Genomic DNA, 19,041 nt, shown 5'->3' with positions numbered 1-19,041 from the left:
GGAAGATTTGCAGATCTTTAATTTCACGAGGAAGGTGGCCTTCTTCTTCTTGAACAAATTTATTTGTTTATCTTTTCTACACATATGGTGATTGATATGTGTACATGAACGCACCAAACTCACTACTTGTACAAATAGAATTAGGATTCTTGATCCCTCTCAATCCGTATTTCAGTTCAATGATCTAGGGAGGTGTTTTCAGAGTCGTCTCTGAATCGTTGCCCTCTCAGGATATTTTCGGATTCATTTTTTATGATGTGTCTTTCTATATGAAATTGGTTATTTTGGATGTGTGATGACCCTTGTTTAACATCCATGTTTGAATGGTCAAGGCACCCAACTTATAGCTAGTAAATTTGCGGGTTCTATTCCTGCTGGAAGTACACGAATGCGAAAACATGAACCACAAAGGAAAAACATGGTAATGTTATAATTCATCGGGGCATAATTAAAACCACGCCTACAATGGGAGTCTCTATCTAATTTCGATTCATTTCTTATTAGTGTTGTTAAAACATCATACTGATTTTGACAAACAACACAGAGTAATCCACCATGTGTTTGGTTGGAGGCACCCCTGATTTAATCGTTTGTTTTTAGCCGATGATGTAAGAGTTATTTGAAATATTAAAGCTAGCGATGATCTTCTTTTCGTAAAAAAAAGGAAAGATAAAGAGCCACGATTGAGGTTGACACAACTGGAAGATAAGAGAATAGCATATGTATGATTTGCACATCCCTAAACTAAGACGCAAATACACGAGAAGAATATGGAAATAGATACTCCAAGTCCTTTATAATTTGCAAAAAGATCATTCATAGCTCCTTCAAAAAAGGAAAATGATCCATCTGCATCCAACTTGAAGTGGTGTTTTCATTTTGTTCATATCAGCTAAAAATGCAAGTTGCATTTTTCACCGGACTAAATTACACTTTATGGATCTGCCAGGTATAAGAGCTGAGGAGCAAGGGGCAACATTAGAAAAAACGAAGTTCCTAAGAGCTAAGAGCAAGTATAGTAGGATGACATAAACAGGTGAGTTGCCACATAAATTTGTGACGAGGTTGATGGGGGAGAAGGGGGGCAAGAAAAGGGACGGGTAGCAAATTTATATTGTATCGAGTGTAGCAGAGAATTCATCACACTTTGTAAGAGAAAGTGGGGCCAAGCATTAATGGCATGATAGTTCATATAACTAGCAACAATTGCATGAGTGGGATTTTAGATTGGTTATAGATGATGCGGCACAAAGCGAAAGTACCTTTTTCAATTCGAGCTCAAATGCTCCTAGTATGAACAATTAAATTAAAAGCTCTAACTTCTTATTGGAAAACATTAAAGAATGTGTAGAGTGTTTGCCAAGTTTCATCATGGAATTACATCTGTGCAAATCATGGCAAAAAAGTCAAAACCAGAGCTAAATATACGTTTGAAAGTACCATTTTAGAGCATTGTTTTTTTTGGAGCTGGGAGTTTTTGGAGCATACGTTTGAAAGTCAACATTGGTGAACAGAGGCATGAGTACTTCATGGAGCAAGACCAAGATCAACAACAAATTGAGCAACTGATGGAGCATAAGAGGAATGAAGAGATTGACAAGTTCAGGAAAAATAGGGAAAAAGGAGAGAAATACAAGACAACTAAAAGGAAACTTCTAGAGCTAATGGCTCAAGATTTCACTGACACTCACAGTGACACAGATTTACTAGCAGATGAGGATATAATTGCTAGGCTTGAGGTAATGAAGAAGCAGGGCCGGCCCTGGCGTATGGCCGGCGGGGCGACGGCCTAGGGCCCATAGAGGAGGGGGGCCCATAATATAGTATGTATATCATCACATGCTAGGCCCAGCCAAAAAATTCACGTGAGAAACCTGTTCGTCAGTCCGTCAGAATCCCTGCCTCGACGCACGTCAGTCCGCCTTGGTCATACGGCGCCTCGGCCAGTTGGCCGGCTTGTCGCCGGCTCGCCGCCGCGCGCCGCACGTGCGTCTGCGGCTCGGCGGCTCAGCAGTCAGGTTAGTCAGGTACTACGGCAGTCAGGTTAATCTCCCACACTCCCACCCAGACTCGATCGATCTATCAGGCCCTGTCTACAATCAACTGATCAACTGAGAATTTCATGCTACTTTATTAGGTTGCTTCTTTGATCAGCCCTGGGTGAGAATCACTGAATCAGGTGCTACAATCGATCAGGCCTGCAACCGATTTTCTGGACAGTCAAAAAACAGGAACGAGTTCTTTGGCTTGGACCTGCATCCATTCATCCAAATTCTGAAATTTAGTATTAGAAGAGTAATCAACATCGGAATTCAACACTAGTACGTAGTCTATCCATCACCTTTATTTAGTAAATAGTAATTCAAGTACTTTTCCATGTATGTCTAGGGTTTCAATCATTTGATGTATAAATTTCTAATTCTTTGTATTCTCTATTTTTCTTTTCTTCATAATTGTAGGGTCTGTCATGTTGCCTAAGAAGCAATTATCGGGTGCTGAAAAAAGAAAAAAAAGAAAGAAAGTGATCTGAAAATTCAACCATTGAAGGGTTCTTTGAATAGGTACTTTACATCCTCTAGCAACGTTGATGCGAGTGAACAACAAGGGCAAATAAGTAATCCCGAGCATGTCGATTCACATATTGAGGTCAATGAAGATGGCGCAAATAGAGGGGAGCAAACAGATTTTGAAGTTGATGCTGACAGTACAATGCAGGAAAATTTGCAGTCTTCTGCTAATAATGAACATGAAGATTCCCTTTCGTTTATTTTTGATCCAAGAACATGGGAAATTCTTGACAATACCAAAAGGGATATTTTAATTGAGAAGGGACCTATTAGAGAACCAAATCTGGAGTTTGAGAAGGACATCATTGGTAGACATTTTTCATATGCTTTCTACTCCAGAAAATTAAGTAATGGTGAGTTTGTTGACAGAAAGTGGTTGGTTTATCATAAAGCTGCGAACAAAGTATATTGTTTTTGTTGCAAGTTGTTCAAATCAAAGCAGAGCAAGTCTATGCTAGCATGTGATGGATTGAATGACTGGAAGCGTTTGAGTGTGCGACTCAAAGAACATGAGAACAGCGTTGAGCATTTAACAAACATGAATACATGGAATGAAGTTACGTTGAGACTAAGCAAAAACAAGACAATTGATGATGATATGCAAAGGGAGATTGCAAAGGAGAAGGAGCGTTGGAGACAAGTATTGGTAAGAATAGTTTCTGCTGTGAAGTTTCTTGCAAAACATACTTTGGCATTTCGTGGATGAAATGAGAAGTTATATCAAGATAATAATGGTAATTTTTTGGGCACGATTGAAATGATTGCTGAATTTGATCCTGTTTTGCAAGAACATATTCGGCGCATTCAAAGTAATGAAATTCATCATCACTATCTTGGCCACAAAATCCAGAATGAGTTGATCTCAGTTCTTGCCGATGTTGTGAGAAAGGTTAGTTTAAAGATCATTAAAGATGCCAAGTATTTCTCGGTTATCTTGGATTGTACCCCGGATGTGAGCCATGAAGAACAAATGACTCTCATTGTGCGTTGTGTCAATATGTCAAGCAACATTCCGAGAGTGGAGGAGTTTTTCCTAGAGTTCCTAAAGGTTGAGGACACATCGGGATTGGGGCTTTTGAATGTATTATTGGATACATTGAGTTCCTTTGATTTGAATGTTGCTGATGTGAGGGGTCAAGGTTATGACAATGGTTCCAATATGAGGGACAATACCAAGGTGTGCAGAGTCGCTTGCTTAAAGAAAACCCCAAAGCGTTGTATATGCCATGTGCTTGTCATAGTTTGAATCTCACTCTTTGTGATATGGCAAAATATTGCAAACAAGCTATTACATTCTTTGGTATTATACAACGAATATATGTATTGTTTTCACGTTTTACTAAAAGGTGGAAGATTTTGCTTGACAATCTTCAAAAAGGAACAAAACTAACTCTCAAGCCTTTGTCCAATACTCGTTGGGAAAGTCGAATAAAGAGTGTGCAACCTATTAGGTACCAAACTATCCATGTAAGATCAGCTTTGAAGGAACTGGAGGAGACTTCTACTGATGACCCAGCTGCTGTAAGTGATGCTCAATCTTTGGTCAGTGCACTTGAGAATTTTGAAACTTTACTTGGCATGGTTATTTTGCATGATGTTTTGTTCTCTGTAAATATGGTGAGCCAAAAGTTGCAGGAAAAGATGGTATGCATTGATGCTACTATAAAACACATTCAAGGTGTCATATCATATTTTCAGAAGTACAGAAATGAAGGATTTCAATCTAGTATTGAGATAGCAAAAGCCATTGCATCTGATATGGACATAGAGCCAGAATTTCCTACAAAACGTCAAAGGAAAAGAAAGAGGCATTATGATGAAACCAATGATCAAGATGAGGAAATACAGTTGTCAGCTATGGAATCCTTCAGAGTTACTTACTTTCTAGTCATCGTTGACAAGGAAATTCTATCATTGACCACTCGCTTTGATCAGTTGAAGAAATTTGAAAATTTATTTGGTTTCTTGTTCAATTCAAAAAATATGAAGTCCTTGGATGATACCAATTTACGGGAATGTTGCACTACTTTTGCAAAAGCTTTTTCAGATGATAACTCATGTGATGTTGATCTTGATGATTTTGTCTCCGAGTTAAAAGTGTTGCAGGCAACTTTGCCAGATGGTTTGATGTCAGCTCTTGAGATTCTTCAATTTGTTATGGCTGTAGATTGCTATCCAAATGTCTCTATTGCATATCGGATCCTCTTAACAGTGCTCGTGACTGTAACCTCCGCTGAAAGAAGTTTCTCTAAATTGAAACTACTAAAAAATTATTTGAGGTCTACTATGTTGCAAGATAGATTGAATGGCTTGGCTATGTGCTGCATTGAGAAGGATATCTTGGACAATGTTGATCTTGATTGTGCCCTTAATTACTTTGCATCAAGAAACGCCCGAAGAAACTTTTTCTAAAGAAACTTTTTCCGAAGAATTAAATTCTTATTTGAGGTAATCATGTTATTTTAGTTTCATTTCTCTATCTTCTATTATTATTGTTGATTAAGTAAGTTGAAATTTTATTATTATTATTATTGATAGAATCAGTCAATTATTATAGTTAAATTTTAAAGTAAAAATATATGATTTTAGAATATAGGGGCCCATGTTGTGGAGTTCGCCTAGGGCATCCTGAAACACAGGGCCGGCCCTGTGAAGAAGCATAGAGATGATCCACTTCGTCACATTGAAGGGGACACTGATGTGGATGAACCTTATGAAGCAGATGAGGAGGAGGAGGAGGCAGCAGAGGAGGATGAGGAGGAAGGGAGCAACATAAGTAGTAGAGGAAGAAAAAGAAAGGGGCCAACCACAAGATCACATACTAGTTTAGATGAAATTGTTGAGGCACATTGGTTGCCTTCATTTGATGAGGAGAGCAATCCTGGTGATCTATGTGAGGAGGACAACGATTGGGCTAAAAAACCATGTGTTAAGCTTCCAGATGATAGGAAGAGCAGGGCTAAAAACAAGAAGCCCAGAGTTTGGTATGATGATCAAAGGGAGAACCCAAAAGATCAATTTATGAAGAAACTTTGTTTCCTATATGTGACCCAGTTCAGGAGGGCGCTTCTTTTCACATCTCACAGAATAGGGATTATGCCTTTCACATGAGCTATTCGGACAGGATTATAGTCGTCTGCACATTTGAGGGTTGTCCATTTTTTTAGTGCAGCTTCTCAGATTACACTTGAGAGGACTTTCTATATAAAGAAACTAAACTTGCACCATAGTTTCCCAGTGGTAGGAGAAAGCACAAAAGTGACTGCTAAGTGGTTGGCACCTGAATGTGAGCAACAGCTGAGGACAGACCCTAGCACACTTGTCGAGACTATAATTTCAAACTTGAAGCAAAAGCATGGAATAGAAGTATCTATACATATGGCCTATAGAGAAAGAAAGATAGCTAAAAATGTAGTCCTATGAGATCAGAAGGCACAATACCACAGGATAAGGGATTACCTAGATGTTGTGCTAGAAACCAATCCAGGTAGTAGATGCATTGTGATAACAAAGCATCTGAAACAACACCCTAGCAATAACCCAAGATTCCATGGCTTCTTCATGTGCCTCAATGCTTGCAAAGAGGGTTTCCTTAATGGATGCGGGCCATTTATAGGTATTACCCACTACTTTGTTTGTAATTAACATGTGCATACCCACTAGTTTGTTTATAATTAACTCGTGATGTGGTGTGATAGGTGTTGATGGTTGCTTTATAAAGTTGACAAGAGGGCAACAAATCTCGGCTGCCACTGGAAGAGATGGAAATAATAACATATTTCCCATTGCGTTTGCAATAGTGGACAAGGAAAACACTTCAATCTAGTCTTGGTTTGTTACTCAATTAAAATATGCCATTGGTGGTGACTCGGGCAAATATGGCTACTACACAAGCTAGTCTTGGTTTCTTACTCAATTAAAATTTGCAATTTCTTATCATTTCATACACGGCACTGTGGTAGTATTCTCAAATTGTAGTTCGTTCAAACATGGCCTTCTTGCAGTCGTAAACATTGTATTCCCCAATTACCCACAAAGATTCCGCCTTAGACATATTTATCAGAATTTTCAAACAGTTGGGTTTAGAGGGGAGAGTTGAAGAAATACATGTATCATGCAAGTTATTCCTATACCGAGCATGGTTATGTAACAACAATGGAAGGCATGAAAAAGGAGTGTGATCCAGCTTGGAAATGGCTTTCTAGGATACCAAAATAGGCATGCAATGGACAACAACTGCAAAACTGACTTGGTAGTCAACAACATAAGTGAAGTTTTTAACAAGATGATACTTGATGTCAGAGGCAAACCCATTAGAACTATAGTAGATGGGATCAGAACAATGTTGTTAGTGAAGTTCAATGCAAATAGGATAAAGACTAAGACTGCTAAGTTACAGATAGGCCCAACATATGCTGAGAAGTTAGAGGAATCAAAACATCCTTCTAAGGTTTTGTGAGTCTATCAAAGCTGGACCTGATCTCTTTCAAGTGACAAGTGGAGAAAGCACATATGCAGTTAACTTGTTGTTGCATACATGTGGTTGTAGGAAGTGAGACATGTGTGGAGTTCCTTGCAATCATGTTGTTTCCGTGATCAACAATTCAAAACTACACCCAGAAGATTTTGTTAATGATTTCTTCAAGAAACCCATGTATAAGGCAGCATACAATCCAATAGTTTTCCCTGTGCCTGGGCCTGATTTGTGGCCAAAGACTAAAACCCCTGACATTAAACCACCAGTTTTCAAAGAGAAGTCGAAAACAAAGAGACAAAGAGGAGAAAGAGCACGTTTGAAAAGCCAGCTCCAAAGGATACATCTAGGATGGGCACTATCACTTGTAGCATAGATACACTAGTTGCAACCACGCTCTTAAACCAGCCCCAGCAATGAGAATTAACCAACATCAGGTAATTGTTTTTCCAGCTTTCTCTATATTAATCTCAAATAGCAGTTTCAAACATTTCTATGTTGTAATTGCAGGAAAACAGAGGAGCTAATACACCAACAAATGTTTCTTCTCCTGCTGCTGCTCTCAGGACACCCAGGAGAAGAGCTCCTTCTTCTGCTGCTGCTCCAACTACAGCTCCTGCTCCAAGGCCAGCTAGGACAGCTCCTGCTGCTGCTCCAACTACATCTCCTGCTCCAAGGCCACCTAGGACAGCTCTTGTTGTTGCTCCCATGCCAGCTAGGACAACTCCTACTGTTGTTGCTACTGCTCACAGGGCAGCAAGGAGAGCTCCTTCTGCTCCTACTGCAGTCCAGCTCTTCCTGCTACAAGAGCAACAAAAAAGCTAAAATAACAATGGCATCAACAGGGACTTCTACTTCTATTGCTGATGTTGGTCCAAGTTCCTCCACTGCTGCTGGGTCAAGAGGAAGAACACAAGTTCATGCCCCCAAAAGCTTCAGGTAGTGGAAGAGTGAGGAAGCCATCCTATAAGATGTCTGAATGGTTCAACTGTTCTAATTAAGGGAATCAAGTGAGGTTGTGTTAATTTGTGTTGGGCTGTGATCAAAAGTGTATGTTGCTTGTAGTCAGCTCATGATGTTGAAAACATCTATATTTTGGTCACTACTTGTGTTTGGTTGTTCATGTTGAAACCTGCTTGTTTTGGTTGTCATGAGACCTTTGATGTAAGGTATCTAGTGGATTTGATGGTTACTTTGATGCTTCTGCCTTGCTTATGTGTGACTATTGTTTTGTTACTGTTTGGTAATATGTGTGCCTCCAATTCATCACATAATTCATCACATAACACTACAAACTGACTTAACAAACAACATACAAGCCATGCTTCATAGCTACAAAAGTAACCTATGATGGGATTCAAAGTTCACACATTGCAAGCCATAGTTCAAAAGCTTAAATAAAGATAATGACCCACATGGTCATGTCACATGAAAAATTACTCTTCATCACAAATATACTTGATCTCCTTAAGCTTGTTCTTGTTATTTTCACCTGCTTTCTTCAGGTCAGCAATGCAGCACTCCATAGCACTCTTCTCAATGCTCCACTCCTCCTTATCTTTCATCATCTCAGCAATGCATCCATCCAGCTTCTCCTTCTCTTTCTTCAGGTCAGCCCAGCACCACTTCAGAGACCTGTTATCAGTGCTCATCTTTTCCTTCTCTTTAAGATGATTGTGCTTCATATTTCTAATGCAATTGCCTTGAGCAACATGAATGAACTTCAACTGGTCAACATCAGCACTCAATTTAGTGATATCAGCATCCTTTACAACAAGTTGTTCATTCATGTTTCCCATGTTGCTGTCCACACTGATTGTAATGTTCTCAACATGCTTCTGATGATCTGGTTGTGGTAGTTTATCATGTGAATTAAGGAGGTTGTTCACATCTTCCATAAGCTTCTCATAAGTCTCCTACAACTCGTTTTTCTGCTCTGTGAGATTGTGGACAGTAGATGAGATCCAGTCATGCCATCCTATTATCATGCTTGCTTTGCTCATACATAAGCCAAAGTTTGTGAAGATTATTCTGCAAGTGCTCTGGCTGTTGGGGAACGTCGCATGGGAAACAAAAATTTTCCTACGCGCACGAAGACCTATCATGGTGATGTCCATCTACGAGAGGGGATGAGTGATCTACGTACCCTTGTAGATCGTACAGCAGAAGCGATTAGAGATCGCGGTTGATGTAGTGGAACGTCCTCACGTCCCTCGATCCGCCCCGCGAACAATCCCGCGATCAGTCCCACGATCTAGTACCGAACGGACGGCACCTCCGCGTTCAGCACACGTACAGCTCGACGATGATCTCGGCCTTCTTGATCCAGCAAGAGAGACGGAGAGGTAGAAGAGTTCTCCGGCAGCGTGACGGCGCTCCGGAGGTTGGTGATGATCTTGTCTCAGCAGGGCTCCGCCCGAGCTCCGCAGAAACACGATCTAGAGGAAAAACTATGGAGGTATGTGGTCGGGCAGCCGTGAGAAAGTCGTCTCAAATCAGCCCTAAAACCTCCGTATATATAGGTGGGAGGGAGGGGAGGAGGCAGCCTCAAAACCTAAAGGTTTGGCCGAAATTGGAGGTGGAGGAGTCCTACTCCAATCCTACTTGGAGTAGGATTCCACCTTCCCACTTGGAAACTCTTTCCACCTTGTGTTTTTTCCTTCTCAAACCTTATGGGCCTTAGTGGGAACTTATTCCAGCCCACTAGGGGCTGGTTTATCTCTTCCCATAGCCCATGAGACCCCTTGGGGCGTGACACCCCTCCCGATGGTCCCCGGCACCCCTCCCGGCACTCCCGTACACTACCGATGAGCCCGAAACTTTTCCGGTAATGCCCGGAAACTTTCCGGTAACCAAATGAGGTCATCCTATATATCAATCTTCGTCTCCGGACCATTCCGGAAACCCTCGTGACGTCCGTGATCCCATCCGGGACTCCGAACAACATTCGGTAACCAACCATATAACTCAAATACGCATAAAACATCGTCGAACCTTAAGTGTGCAGACCCTGCGGGTTCGAGAACTATGTAGACATGACCCGAGTGACTCCTCGGTCAATATCCAATAGCGGGACCTGGATGCCCATATTGAATCCTACATATTCTACGAAGATCTTATCGTTTGAACCTCAGTGCCAAGGATTCATATAATCCCGTATGTCATTCCCTTTGTCCTTCGGTATGTTACTTGCCCGAGATTCGATCGTCAGTATCCGCATACCTATTTCAATCTCGTTTACTGGCAAGTCTCTTTACTCGTTCCGTAATACAAGATCCCGCAACTTACACTAAGTCACATTGCTTGCAAGGCTTGTGTGTGATGTTGTATTACCGAGTGGGCCCCGAGATACCTCTCCGTCACACGGAGTGACAAATCCCAGTCTTGATCCATACTAACTCAACTAACACCTTCGGAGATACCTGTAGAGCATCTTTATAGTCACCCAGTTACGTTGCGACGTTTGATACACACAAAGCATTCCTCCGGTGTCAGTGAGTTATATGATCTCATGGTCATAGGAATAAATACTTGACACGCAGAAAACAGTAGCAACAAAATGACACGATCAACATGCTACGTCTATTAGTTTGGGTCTAGTCCATCACATGATTCTCCTAATGATGTGATCCCGTTATCAAGTGACAACACTTGCCTATGGCCAGGAAACCTTGACCATCTTTGATCAACGAGCTAGTCAACTAGAGGCTTACTAGGGACAGTGTTTTGTCTATGTATCCACACAAGTATTGTGTTTCCAATCAATACAATTATAGCATGGATAATAAACGATTATCATGAACTAAGAAATATAATAATAACTAATTTATTATTGCCTCTAGGGCATATTTCCAACAGTCTCCCACTTGCACTAGAGTCAATAATCTAGTTCACATCACCATGTGATTCCAACGAATCCAACACCCATATAGTTATGGGGTCTGATCATGTCTTGCTTGTGAGAGAGGTTTTAGTCAACGGTTCTGAAACTTTCAGATCCGTGCGTTCTTTACAAATCTTTATGTCATCTTATAGATTCTGCTACTACGTGCTATTCGGAAATGCTCCAAATATCTACTCTACTATACGAATCCGTTTCACTACTCATAGTTATTCGGATTAGTGTCAAAGCTTGCATTGACGTAACCCTTTACGACAAACTCTTTAACCACCTCCCTAATCGAGAAAAATTCCTTAGCCCATTAGTTACTAAGGATAAATTTCGACCACTGCTAGTGATTCAATCATGGATCACTCTCTGTACCTCTCAACATACTTTGAGTCAAGGCACACATCGGGTGCGGTACACAGCATGGCATACTTTAGATTCTACGGCTAAGGCATAGAAGACGACCTTCGTCTATTCTCTTTATTCTGCCGTGGTCGGGTTTTGAGTCTTACACAAATTCACACCTTACAACGCAACCAAGAACTCCTTCTTTGCTGATCTATTTTGAACTCCTTCAAAACTTGTCAAGGAATGCTTCTTGTTGAAACTTCCATTAAGCGCTTTCGATCTATCTCCATAGATCTTTGATGCTCAACGTTCAAGTAGCTCAATCCAGGTATTCCTTTGAAAATTCCTTTCAAACAACCTTGTATGCTTTACAGAAATTCTACATTACTTCTGATCCACAATATGTCAACCACATATACTTATCAGAAATTCTATAGTGCTCCCACTCACTTCTTTGGAAATACAAGTTTCTCATAAACCTTGTACAAACCCAAAATCTTTGACCATCTCATCAAAGTGTATATTCCAACTCCGAGATGCTTGCACCAGTCCATTGAAGGATCACTGGAGCTTGCATACTTGCTAGTATCTTTAGGATCGACAAAACCTTCTGGTTGTATCACATACAATGTTTTCTCAAGGAAACCGTCGAGAAAACAATGTTTTGACATCCTACGTGCAATATTTCATAAATAATGCATCAACAACTAACATAATTCTAACAGACCTTTAGCATCGCTACGAGTGAGAAAGTCTCATCATAGTCAACTGTTTGATCTTGTCGAAAACATCTTTGCGACAAGTCGAGCTTTTTCTTAATAGTGACTTATCACCATCATCGTCTGTCTTCTTTTAAAGATCCATCTTTACTCAATAGTCTTATGACCATCAAGTAGTTCTTTCAAAGTCTACACTTTGTTTTCATACATGGATCCTCTCTCGGATTTCTTGGCTTCCAGCCATTTGTCAGAATCTGGGCCCACCATCGCTTTCTCCATAACTCGTAGGTTCACTGTTGCTCAGCAACATGACCTCCAAGACAGGGTTACCGTACTACTCTGCAGCAGTACGCGACCTTGTCGACCTACGAGGTTTGTAGTAACTTTATTCGAAGCTCAATGATCATCATCATCAGCTTCCACTTCAATTGGTGTAGGCGCCACATGAACAACTTCTTGCGCCCTGCTACACACTGGTTGAAGTGATGGTTCAATAACCTCATCAAGTTCTACTACCCTCCCACTCAATTCTTTCGAGAGAAACCTTTCCTCGAGAAAGGATCCATTTCTAGAAACAAACACTTTGCTTTTGGATCTGAGATAGGAGATGTACCCAACTGTTTTGGATATCCTATGAAGATGCATTTATCCGCTTTGGGTTCGAGCTTATCAGACTGAAACTTTTTCACATAAGTGTCGAAGCCCCAAACTTTCAAGAAACGACAGTTTAGATTTCTCTAAACCTCAGTCTATACTGTGTCATCTCAACGGAAATACGCGGTGCCCTATTTAAAGTGAGTGCGGTTGTCTCTAATGCATAACCCATAAACGATAGTGGTAATTCGATAAGAGACATCATAGTATGCACCATACCAAATAGTGTGTGGCTATGACGTTCAGACACATCATCACACTATGATGTTCCAGGTGGCATGAACTGCGAAACAATGTCCACATTGTCTTAACTGCGTACCAAAACTCGTAACTGAGATATTCATTTCCATGATCATATCGTAGACAGTTTATCCTCTTGTTACGATGAACTTCACTCTGAAACGGAATTGAACTTTTCAACATTTCACACTTGTGATTCATTAAGTAAATACTCCTGTATCTACTCAAATCGTCAGTGAAGTAAGAACATAATGATATCCACTACGTGCCTCAGCACCCATTGGACTGCATACATCAAAATGTATCACTTCCAACAAGTTACTATCTTATTTCATCTCAATGAAAACAAGGCCTTGCTCATGTGGTATGATTTGCATGTCACTAGTGATTCGAAATCAGGTGAGTACAAAGATCCATCAGCATGGAGCCTCTTCATGCAATTTATACTAACATGACTCAAGCGGCAGTGCCACAAGTAAGTGGTACTATCATCATTTAACTCGTATCTTTTGGCACCAATGTGTAACACTACAATCGAGATTCAATAAACCATTGAAGGTGATTATTCAAGCAAATAGAGTAACCATTATTCCTTTTGAATGAATAATCCTATTGCAATAAACACGATCCAATCATGTTCATGCTTAACGCAAGCACCAAATAACAATTATTTAGGTTCAACACCAATCCCGATGGTAAAGGGGGCGTGTGACGTTTGATCATATCAACCTTGGAAACACTTCCAACACGTATCGTCACCTCGCCTTTAGCTAGTCTCCGTTTATGCTGTAGCTTTCATTTCGCGTTACTAATCACTTAGCAACCGAACCAGTATCCAATACCCTCGTGCTACTAGGAGTACTAGTAAAGTACACATCAACATTATGTATATCAAATATACTTCTCTCGACTTTTGCCAGCCTTCTTATCTACCAAGTATCTAGAGTTGCTCCGCCTCAGTGAATGTTCCCCTTATTACAGAAGCACTTAGTCTCGGGTTTGGGTTTAATCTTGGGTCTCTTCATTAGTGCAGCAACTGTTTTGCCGTTTCACGAAGTATCCCTTCTAGCCCTCGCCTTTCTTGAAACTTAGTGGTTTTTCAAACCATCAACTATTGATGCTCCTTCTTGATTTCTACTTTCGCAGTGTCAAACGTCGCGAATCTCTCAAAGATCATTGTATCTATCCTTGATATGTTATAGTTCATCACGAAGCTCTCAAAGCTTGGTGGCAGTGACTTTAGGAGAACCATCACTATCTCATCTGGAAGATTAGCTCCCACTTGATTCAAGTGATTGTCGTACTCAGACAATCTGAGCACACGCTCAACGATTGAGCTTTTCTCCTTTACTTTGTGGTCAAAGAATTTTGTTGGAGGTCTCGTACCTCTTAACAAGGGCACAAGCATGAAATCACAATTTCATCTCTTTAGAACATCACTTATGTTCCGTGACGTTTAAAACGTTTTCGGTGCCTTGCTTCTAAGCCATTAAGTACTTTGCACTGAACTATCGTGTAGTCATCAGAAACGTGTATGTCGGATGCTCACAGCATCCACAGACGACGCTCGAGGTGCAGCACACCGAGTGGTGCATTAAGGACATAAGCCTTCTACGCAGCAACGAGGACAATCCTCGGTTTTACAGACTCAGTCTGCAAAGTTTGCTACTATCAATTTTCAACTAAATTTTCTCTAGGAACATAAAAAAACAGTAGAGCTATAGCGCAAGCTACATCGTAATTCGCAAAGACCATTAGACTATGTTCATGACAATTAGTTCAATTAATCATATTACTTAAGAACTCCCACTCAAAAAGTACATCTCTCTAGTCATTTGAGTGGTACATGATCCAAATCCACTATCTCAAGTCCGATCATCACGTGAGTCGAGAATAGTTTCAGTGGTAAGCATCCCTATGCTAATCATATCAACTATACGATTCATGCTCGACCTTTCGGTCTCATGTGTTCCGAGGCCATGTCTGCACATGCTAGGCTCGTCAAGCTTAACCCGAGTGTTCTGCGTGTGCAACTGTTTTGCACCCGTTGTATGTGAACGTTGAGTCTATCACACCCGATCATCACGTGGTGTCTCGAAACGAAGAACTGTCGCAACGGTGCACAGTCGGGGAGAACACAATTTCGTCTTGAAATTTTAGTGAGAGATCACCTCATAATGCTACCGTCGTTCTAAGCAAAATAAGGTGCATAAAAGGATTAACATCACATGCAATTCATAAGTGACATGATATGGCCATCATCACGTGCTTCTTGATCTCCATCACCAAAGCACCGACACGATCTTCTTGTCACCGGCGCCACACCATGATCATCCATCAACGTGTTGCCATCGGGGTTGTCGTGCTACTTATGCTATTACTACTAAAGCTACATCCTAGCAAAATAGTAAACGCATCTGCAAGCACAAACGTTAGTATAAAGACAACCCTATGGCTCCTGCCGGTTGCCGTACCATCGACGTGCAAGTCGATATTTCTATTACAACATGATCATCTCATACATCCAATATATCACATCACATCGTTGGCCATATCACATCACAATCATACCCTGCAAAAACAAGTTAGACGTCCTCTAATTTTGTTGTTGCATGTTTTACGTGGTGACCGAGGGTATCTAGTAGGATCGCATCTTACTTACGCAAACACCACAACGGAGATATATGAGTTGCTATTTAACCTCATCCAAGGACCTCCTCGGTCAAATCCGATTCAACTAAAGTTGGAGAAACAGTCACTTGCCAGTCATCTTTGAGCAAAGGGGGTTACTCGTAACGATGAAACCAGTCTCTCGTAAGCGTACGAGTAATGTCGGTCCAAGCCGCTTCAATCCAACAATACCGCGGAATCAAGAAAAGACTAAGGAGGGCAGCAAAACGCACATCACCGCCCACAAAAACTTTTGTGTTCTACTCGAGAAGACATCTACGCATGAACCTAGCTCTGATACCACTGTTGGGGAACGTCGCATGGGAAACAAAAATTTTCCTACGCGCACGAAGACCTATCATGGTGATGTCCATCTACGAGAGGGGATGAGTGATCTACGTACCCTTGTAGATCGTACAGCAGAAGCGATTAGAGATCGCGGTTGATGTAGTGGAACGTCCTCACGTCCCTCGATCCGCCCCGCGAACAATCCCGCGATCAGTCCCACGATCTAGTACCGAACGGACGGCACCTCCGCGTTCAGCACACGTACAGCTCGACGATGATCTCGGCCTTCTTGATCCAGCAAGAGAGACGGAGAGGTAGAAGAGTTCTCCGGCAGCGTGACGGCGCTCCGGAGGTTGGTGATGATCTTGTCTCAGCAGGGCTCCGCCCGAGCTCCGCAGAAACACGATCTAGAGGAAAAACTATGGAGGTATGTGGTCGGGCAGCCGTGAGAAAGTCGTCTCAAATCAGCCCTAAAACCTCCGTATATATAGGTGGGAGGGAGGGGAGGAGGCAGCCTCAAAACCTAAAGGTTTGGCCGAAATTGGAGGTGGAGGAGTCCTACTCCAATCCTACTTGGAGTAGGATTCCACCTTCCCACTTGGAAACTCTTTCCACCTTGTGTTTTTTCCTTCTCAAACCTTATGGGCCTTAGTGGGAACTTATTCCAGCCCACTAGGGGCTGGTTTATCTCTTCCCATAGCCCATGAGACCCCTTGGGGCGTGACACCCCTCCCGATGGTCCCCGGCACCCCTCCCGGCACTCCCGTACACTACCGATGAGCCCGAAACTTTTCCGGTAATGCCCGGAAACTTTCCGGTAACCAAATGAGGTCATCCTATATATCAATCTTCGTCTCCGGACCATTCCGGAAACCCTCGTGACGTCCGTGATCCCATCCGGGACTCCGAACAACATTCGGTAACCAACCATATAACTCAAATACGCATAAAACATCGTCGAACCTTAAGTGTGCAGACCCTGCGGGTTCGAGAACTATGTAGACATGACCCGAGTGACTCCTCGGTCAATATCCAATAGCGGGACCTGGATGCCCATATTGAATCCTACATATTCTACGAAGATCTTATCGTTTGAACCTCAGTGCCAAGGATTCATATAATCCCGTATGTCATTCCCTTTGTCCTTCGGTATGTTACTTGCCCGAGATTCGATCGTCAGTATCCGCATACCTATTTCAATCTCGTTTACTGGCAAGTCTCTTTACTCGTTCCGTAATACAAGATCCCGCAACTTACACTAAGTCACATTGCTTGCAAGGCTTGTGTGTGATGTTGTATTACCGAGTGGGCCCCGAGATACCTCTCCGTCACACGGAGTGACAAATCCCAGTCTTGATCCATACTAACTCAACTAACACCTTCGGAGATACCTGTAGAGCATCTTTATAGTCACCCAGTTACGTTGCGACGTTTGATACACACAAAGCATTCCTCCGGTGTCAGTGAGTTATATGATCTCATGGTCATAGGAATAAATACTTGACACGCAGAAAACAGTAGCAACAAAATGACACGATCAACATGCTACGTCTATTAGTTTGGGTCTAGTCCATCACATGATTCTCCTAATGATGTGATCCCGTTATCAAGTGACAACACTTGCCTATGGCCAGGAAACCTTGACCATCTTTGATCAACGAGCTAGTCAACTAGAGGCTTACTAGGGACAGTGTTTTGTCTATGTATCCACACAAGTATTGTGTTTCCAATCAATACAATTATAGCATGGATAATAAACGATTATCATGAACTAAGAAATATAATAATAACTAATTTATTATTGCCTCTAGGGCATATTTCCAACACTGGCCACTCCTCATCTACCCACTGAACTACACCACAATCGCTTGCTTGCTGCAAAACAATCAGTAGGAATATATTTACTCTAAAGATGAACACTGAACAACAAAGATGAACAATGAAGAGTGAAGATGAACAATGAACAATGAAGATGAACACTGAACAGTCCAGATGAACAATCCAACTGTTCTGCTAAAATATTGGCTATTAACTAAAAAAGTAAAACTTGCTCCAACTTACATCAAGTGAACAAGCGAGGAACCTCCTCCCAGTGCTAATCCCTTCGAATGCAACCAACTTCTCGGCCGACTTGCCATGCTCACACATCACCATCAAATCATCGTCAACACCAGCACAGTTAGGGTCCTCGATTGTACTTGGAATCTAGATTCAACATGCAAGTTCAAATCGAGCCAGACCAAAAAAAAGCCCCCATTCGAAACCCTAGAGCGAACAGAGTTTAACCCTAGACATCACTGACCTTGATAGGGGATCCACATGAGGAGATGTACTGGGCGGCGAACTCGTCGCTGCTGTCGATGTCGTTCCACGAAACCATGGCGGCCGGTGGCCGGCGGTGAGCAGGGGCGAGTGAGGAGAGGGGCTCAGAGTGAGAGTCAGGGGAGCTGGAGAGGGGGGGGGCTGTCTGACCAGGAGCGACCGGTGCGGCGTCCCGACTGTTTTGGTTCAAAGGGCGTCGTCTGTCAAGCCGTTAGGCCATGTCGGCATTTTCGGGGCCCACCTGTCGGAGAAGAGCTCAAACGAAGCTAATCGACCAATCAGTGTATTTTGCAACGGCTTAAGAGATTTTCCGTGTTTTTTGCAACAGATTAACGAGTTGGTAGTTTCCCGCAAAGTAGCTAGACGCAAATGTGGTGGTTCTTTACAATTGACTCTTTCAATTTAGTGTCAATTGTATATAGAGCATCCCTATTCTGCATAATTAAATTGAACTGAAATTAAATTAAATTAACTTCATCTGAAAATCATTGTGTATTTGAATGCACATTCAGAAAGCTGAATTTGCATTAGTTAGTACTCCCTCCGATTGAATGGTTTTAGTTTAAGTATGAACTAAAACTGCGTCATTTCTTTTGGTTCGGAGGGAGTATTATTTTGCCACCTTTTCTTCCGTTGAACCAGAAAAACCCAATTCCTCTCCTTTGAACTCTCATGCACTCCCCTCACCCTTTCACCGTCATTGTAATGCTATTGGTGTGCATGCCTACCACAATTGCAGGACCGGGCCGATAAAATTCGAGGCCCTGTGCGAAACTAAAAGATAGGGCCCCACCGCACTAAAAAAAATTACTCACAAGCAATTATAATGTATACGTACCTTGTAAAAAATGACTAATTATAATTTATATG

General features: G+C 41.8%; 2 pseudogenes; one reads left to right on the top strand and one right to left on the bottom strand.

The window, feature by feature from the left end:
* The first annotated feature begins 2,467 nt into the window (after positions 1-2,467).
* LOC123424894 lies at positions 2,468-7,866 on the top strand (annotated as a pseudogene).
* A 611-nt stretch (positions 7,867-8,477) lies between these two features.
* LOC123424389 lies at positions 8,478-18,229 on the bottom strand (annotated as a pseudogene).
* Between the last annotated feature and the right edge of the window lie 812 nt (positions 18,230-19,041).

Source organism: Hordeum vulgare, chromosome 2H, assembly GCF_904849725.1.
Source record: "Hordeum vulgare subsp. vulgare chromosome 2H, MorexV3_pseudomolecules_assembly, whole genome shotgun sequence".
Classification (NCBI taxonomy): domain Eukaryota; kingdom Viridiplantae; phylum Streptophyta; class Magnoliopsida; order Poales; family Poaceae; genus Hordeum; species Hordeum vulgare.
This window is presented reverse-complemented; position numbering and strand designations above follow the sequence as displayed.